The sequence below is a fragment of the Montipora capricornis genome, chromosome 4 (assembly GCF_036669925.1).
Source record: "Montipora capricornis isolate CH-2021 chromosome 4, ASM3666992v2, whole genome shotgun sequence".
Classification (NCBI taxonomy): Eukaryota; Metazoa; Cnidaria; class Anthozoa; order Scleractinia; family Acroporidae; genus Montipora; species Montipora capricornis.
Genome location: NC_090886.1, coordinates 11,095,296 through 11,102,795, shown reverse-complemented (window position 1 = coordinate 11,102,795; position 7,500 = coordinate 11,095,296).

Sequence of the window (7,500 nt, the reverse complement as noted above, 5' to 3'; positions counted from 1 at the left end):
TGAACAGAATAATTTCGGCAAGGTGAGAGCTTGTCACTAAGCTCTTTTCATTGGACAAAATCACTTCAGAAGGATATACATGTACCTCGGTCCATTTCCAAAATATTTCAATACAACACAACCTAGCAAAAGTAAAGCAATGGGGATTGTCCTGGATACTGATTTCGAAAGTTTCACACATTAAAATACTGAGTAACATTTTATTACAACTTCCACGTGCATGCTCAGAACATTCAACTTATCTTTGCGTTGCAAACTTAACAATTACCGGTCATCACAGTTCTTAGGCCTCAAAACGATTATTCAAATTTGCAACCTGTATTCATCCAACATATTCATCCAACGTAAGGGCGCGTTCGATTGACTTTATTCTGGAATAAGAATCAGTGGAGTGATGCTACTCACCATGCGACGACCTCGCTTTGAAAGAGGTTCCTTCTCACTGTTTTCCCAGGTTTTTTCCAAGTGGTTGGAAAGGAACCTTTCTTTAGCCTTCTAACGGCACCATCCACATGGAGTGACCTTTCAAAGGAATCTGGCGAAAAATGGTCAGAACAAACACCGAAGCGACCATCTGGGTTAAAATTTGCACGATGTGTGTCAACGAAAGCCTTCCATTTCGCGCGAAGAGTCTTGTTGATCGGCGACTTATGGACGGAAATTCCGGCCGATATATTCGAAACATTACTGCATCCTTGTACAACACAACGTTGAGAAGGCATGCCTTTACAAGAAACATGCAAAAGAAAGCTGGGGAAGAATTATTTCAATTCTTATTCCTTCTTTCCTGCAGAACCAGAACTAAAACTCCCTCTTTACATATAAATTAGCCACGTTTGTTTAGATTTTGTTGAGTCGATGATGTCACTTCCGTTCTGGACCCAGTTTCTTCTTCTTCACGCGGAGTTGTGTAGTTCGAATAATGGCAGGCGTTTCGATCGCAAATATACAGGGATAATTATAATACTTCTCGTTGGAATTTTACCTTAAGATTCGGCAAATTTGTTACTTAGGGTAAGTACTTTCAAAATCTGAGGAGAAAAGAAAAGGTGCATTTTTGGTCGCAGTAGCACTTTAAAATCAAGCAAATCACAGACATTTCGAGATCGATGCCATTTTCTTTCAGTTCTCCATCTTTCCCTCCTTGAATCCCTAATATCTTCACTAAACCAAGGTACCAAAGGCCTCACTGTGATAAACTTAGTGACCAGTGGACCATGACGATCAAGAGCAGCAGATAATGTAGAATTATAACACTTATCAAGATCATTCAGAGCATCAGGGCTGTCTGTACAAAGCGAAGTTATAGAGAGTTCATCACATAACAGGTTAACATCAACCACCTTTGTCTTCCTGAAAGAGATTTTTTTCTTCGGGAGCGGTGGCCTGTCCAGAGTTAGATCACAAATCAAAGTAAAGTGATCAGAAAACAGATAGTCAGTCACAGGGATATTGGCCAATAAGGAGTCACATTGTCGAGTAATGATCAAATCCAGGGTGTGTCCTGACTTGTGCGTTGGCACGTTAACATGTTGTTGAAGGCCCATTGACTGAAGCAGCTCCTTTAAACAAACACTGTAACCACCTTGTAAGTCGGTGAACAACTGCAGCTATTGCTCCGTCGGCTCGGGGTTGCGGTTCTTGTTGGCGTTCCACTGTTGATGATTATTTTCCCACATAAACCTCAAACTGACAAATATAGCCATTTGTTGAATCGCAACTGCACCAAATCTTAATTCCACGTTTGCTTGGTTTCATAGGCATATATTGCAAAAATCCAACCTCCCTTTGAACTTCACCATTGCATCGTCGATGGCCTGTTCACGATGTGGACTATACATTTCTTGAAATGTCAGAGGAAGAACTTCCATGACTGGTTTTATTCGGTAAAGCTTTCGTTCTGGGTCACTTTGTTCTGGCAGTGTTCTTGGATCTGACACGTGAAAATATTTTAACAACTCAAGAAATCTGTCTCAAGAGAAAACTCTCGCTACGGCTGGCTGATAAGACTGTTCATCCTTACACCAATACAGTGAAATCTTCGGGAGTTTGATGATCTCCATCAAAATGATCACACCCAGCAATGCTTTCATTTCAGCTACGAAGGTAGGTGAAAAATCCCCCCGCATTTCTTCACGGTCGAGATTAGTTTCAATCGCATACCTCTTGGTATTGTCAGTGATAGTTTCAAGAAACGCTGGTGTAAACAATACAAGAAAATGGTCCAAAACAGTGGCACTTTGAGGCAGTCTTCTTGTGGGTCCAACGTGCTGTCTGAAACATTGTACTTCTACGTCATCAAAACTTTCATTCCATCGCAACTCATCTGAATCTTGCTCTTCCCCATCTTCACTGTCGTCCATTTCATCTGATAAGGCTTCGTCCACAGACTCTCCCTCTCCCCATTCTCGACATAACGTGTCCTGTTCTTCTCTTGTAAACCCGAAAAAAGGTTCTGCATCATCAGTCATCGAACAGTGATCCCATATTCAATTCTGTTAAAAGCGATTTGAACTACAACGTAAAATTTGTCCACGAAAATGACGCATGACAGCAAAATTATGTATGAATGAATTCATCTGTATTGTTTGCTTCCCATGGTTGTTGGGGGTCTGTCCTCTGGTTAAATGAAACTTTCTTAAAGCCTACTATTCCGGACACTCTCTATTCAGTTCCTGGATTTACAATCTTCAGACGCGACCGGCAAATAAAAAGTGGCGGTGGAGTGCTGGTTTTCGTTAATGATGAATTGCATGCAATTCGTAGAATGGATCTGGAAGACTCAAACTTGGAGATATTGAGGCTTGAGACTGCTCCTTTTAAATCTAAAAGGTCTTTTTTATTGGCTGGAATTTATCGACCTCCATCCTCTACCAGAGCCGATGATATTGCTCTTGATAACATCGAAAAGGCCGACTTATTGAATAAAGAGACTATTCTAATCGGAGATTTCAACATCGATGCCTCCAATCCCCAGACCTCTAACAAACATTGTCTTTGTAAGAGCTTAAATAGCATGAATTTTAAACAGCTTGTCTCTACAACGACACGTCCAGTGAGTAATGCGTGCCTAGACCACATCTATACCAATAACCCATAGCGAATCGACAACATTGTCTGTCCTAATATTGGTCTTTCCGATCATCTACCAGTCTTCACAGTAAGGACATTCAACTGTAATTATGAGCGTAACCATCAACAAAAAGGTAACATCTACATCAAGCATTGATACATAAAAAATTTTAATGTGGAACAGTTCAAAGCTACGCTCAACGAAACCCCATGGGACTCAGTGTTTATTTTTGACGACATCGATGATATGCTCTCTGCGTGGAAATTGTTATTTAATACAGCATTGGACTTGAATTGTCCTTGGCGGGTCAAAAGAGTCGCAAAGGCCAGAAAACTACCTTGGCTGAATAGTTCTGTTACCAAGCAGCTGAGGGAGCAGGATAGGCTTTTAAAGATTGCTAAAAGATAGCAAAATCCTGCCGACTGGGAAAGCTACAAAGCAGCTCGGAATAAAGCAGTTTCATTACTGAGAAGAGCTAACTCCCAATTCTTTAAAACAACCCTTGAACACAATAAGAACAATCCTAAGGGAATTTGGAAGACCATTAAGTCGCTCATCGATGTCAATAAACAACAATCAATTCATCGCTTGAGAATAGATGGGCATAATATCGTAAATAATAAAGAAATGGCTGAAGCATTTCATATTCACTTCTCACAATTGCAAACAAGCTAAGGAATTTGTTACCTCACATACTGTTAAACACCGCTAAACTGAGTAACTTTGTAAGATCACAGAAGGACGAAAGCGCTATCTTCTCGATTCCATCAATAACAGAAAGAGACGTCGTTAGCTATCTTCTAAAAATCGATTCCAATAAATCCACTGGCATTGATGATATCAGTTCTCGAATGCTTAAGTTGGCTGCTCCATTTATTGCACCTTCAATTGCAAGGTTGATCAACCTTTCTTTTTCTTTAAATGTGTTTCCTTGTCATTGGAAAACTGCCAAGGTGACACGGATCTTCAAGAGCGGAGACCCTGCTGACATTACAAACTATCGTCCAATTTCCGTTTTGTCCATACTGTCGAAGATTGCTGAGAGGCATGTTTACAATGCACTCTACAGTTTTCTGTCTGAAAATGACCTAATTTACACTAGGCAATCAGGCTTTCGTCCAAGACATAGTACAGAAACTGCCTTGATCAAGGTCATCGACAATCTCCTATTTAACCTCGATAATGACTGTGTTAGTGGGATGGTTTTGATTGATTATCGTAAAGCGTTCGACATGATAGATCATACACTGTTGTTAAAGAAACTTGAAGTTTATGGGCTTAGTACGGAAAGCCTCCAATGGTTTCCCTCTTATCTGACGAATAGACGCCAACTTGTTAAGTTGGAGGATAAACAGTCAAATCTTGCTAACATTCCTCATGGTATTCCCCAGGGATCTATACTCGGCCCCTTGTTATTTATTGTCTTCATCAATGACTTACCCTTTCATGTTACTTCATCTACGATTGATTTGAATGCTGATGATACAACGTTGACTTCATGTGCGAATTATAGCTGAATTGACAAATTAGAACATAACCTGAATTCTTCAGTTGCTGAAATCGCCGAATGGGCAGCTTCTAATCAACTACCGATCAATGAAAGCAAGACCAAAGCTATACTCATCACTGGCCAACGGCTTCCCTCGAAGATCAATTACGAGATGGCTTTAACTATTAATGGAACTAAACTTGAAGTCGTCCCTAGTGTTAAACTGCTGGGTCTTGAAATTGACTTTGAACTTTCATTTAATTCACATGTTGAGAAACTATGTACAAAGCTATCCCAGCGAATCGTAATATTAAAAAAGATACGATCTTGCCTGCCCATGAGACAAAGATTATTGTTTTACAACTCCATGATTAGATCGGTTTTGCATTATGTCAGCTCAATCTGGACTAGCTGCGACAAGGAGAATCTAGGTCGTGTGTTGAAGTTGCAAAAACGAGCGGCCAGGGTAATTTCTGATGCAGACAATCGAGCATCTAGTGTCAAGCTGTTCAATAGACTTCAGTGGCTTCCATTTTATGAGGAATCGAAAATAGCTAAATGCTGTGTTGCGTACAAACGTATCAAGGGTGAAGTACCCTTATATACTAAAGGCTCTTTAATACTCAATAGTCAGCAACACAATCGTGCTACAAGATATAGTAACATTAACTTTATTTGTCCAAGATTTAATCGTATGGCTGAAGGCGGTAGATAATTCACAGTTACTACTTCTAGTTACTACTAGAACTCAGGAATTCCGTATCACTGGAATCTTTTAGGAACAATTTTAGAAAAAATCTTTTTGCTGTACAAAGGAAGCTTCACCATTTTATAGTTTAACTTTTGACATTGTATTTTTAGCTTTCATATTTCTATTTACACTTTTTATCATATTGCATTAGTTTTGTAAGAATTTTTAAATAGAGGGCCACAAATTTATTAGTTACCTCAACTATTCCGTGCCACCCTCTTTAAATAAAGTGTATTATTATTATTATTATTAGACTGATTGTAGGAGAAATTAGCATTAGATCATAAGTGGTGGTTTTGAACGTTGTTTGACGTAAACAGGATTTTTTTCACAACAAAAACTTTACATCAATTGACATAAATAGGAACCAAAGGGTTAAAGGGTTAAAATTAAATAGAATAATTTTAAATTGAATTCGAGCCTGGATTGGAAGCCAATGTAACTGATATAGAATAGGAGTAATCTGCGAATGCTTTCCAACGTTCATTAGCAGTCTTGCGGCAGCATTCTGTACATGTTGTATTTTAGCTATCTGTTCCTTCGAGGCACCATACAAAAGACTGTTACAATAAAGCAATCTATTGGTTATAAACGCATGAACTAAAGTATGGAGACTGTCTTCGTGTAAACAAATCTTAATGCTTCTAATGTTATGAAGATAAAAGAATGCAGAGTTGCAAACATTTGTAATATGCTTAGACATGCTTAGGTTAGCATCAAACCAACAGCCTAGATTTTTAACAACAGAGCTATTATTAATTGTCGAGTTGCCAACGGAGATGCTGATTGGCTCTAGTTTAGATAATTGTTGTTTGGAGCCTATTAAAATCAGGTCAGTCTTGCTATCATTGATTAAAAGTGTATCAGGAATCATCCACTACCTGATCTTTTCACTTTCAAGTGTGTGCTAGCAGGTGAAAACTCCTCTATGGCTGTTGCTGTACTATGAGGGCGAAATTGCTTCCCAGAATTCCAAGATCAACTGCAAATCAGGCTTTTTTTATGCGACCTGCAGGTGTGAAAGAGTGCTTTTCATCAAGCATCCATTTGTTCCATTGTTGCCAAAGTTGATCTTTAAACGGTTTGTTTTCACCAACATCAAGGGGCTGCAGGATACTAGTCATAACTGCAACATCTGTCTTCGAATCTCGCAAAACTCGTTTGACATTCTGGCAAAGATGCACTCTGAATGAATCCCAAACAAGTGAGTTCCGTTTTCTCAGAAGTCCACTAACCTTTCCTCAAACACTGCGTAACCCGTCTTTTACAAGTTCCTTGTCCATCCAGCCTTTAGCTTGCGCTCTGACGTGAATGCCTTGTGGAAATATCATTCCCTTTGGCAAGGTTTTCCTTTCAAAAATTACATAGGGAAGAAGCTTTGAACTGTCCCAAAGACAAGCTAACATGACAGTAAAGCAATCCTTTCGTGACCAGCTGTTACAAATGGAACCGTTTTTGTTCTTGCTGAAGTGACAGTTCATTGTTGGATGGCATGTCAAATGTCAGTGGCATTTGATCCACATTTCCAATCACAAAAAGATCGTATTAGTTTTTTTGTCGCTTAGCAATAATGTATGACTGAAATTTATGAAGTTTGTGCTCAAAGTTTTCTGGGAGCTTCTGAGCAATGGACGTTTGCCGACCAATTGAAACGTTGTTTCGATTCATGAAGCGGTTGGCACCACTGTATATGATACTCTAGTTGATCCTTTAGGTTTCATGATTTCTTGAAAATAAGCTTAGGTTGTGATACAGGTTTTGTCTTTGCCGTCTCTTTACTGTGTTTTCATTCGTCCAAGAGCATCACAGTGTAGTTACCATGTTTATGCACTAGGGTATTAATTTTGAAAGCTTAAAGCTTGCAAGAAAAGACTGCAAAACGTCCGTCCGAATTCAACAAGTTTTTATTCTGTCAGTCTTTACATACATAACCTACATAAACAAACCAGAATTAAACAGTTCTTACCACTGTACGATGAAATGTGCCTCATCTATTACCACAGCTTTAACCCTATTTCTAAAAGACAATCTTAGGAGAGTCCGCACTGATTGATTTCCCACAAACGCTTCTGCATGTGCATACACAAATTTGACCGTGTCATCAATACTCTGATTCACAAACTGATCATCTTTCTTCAGGACTTTGACACCAACACCTTTTTCTTCTAATTTCGCGATTTGATCCGA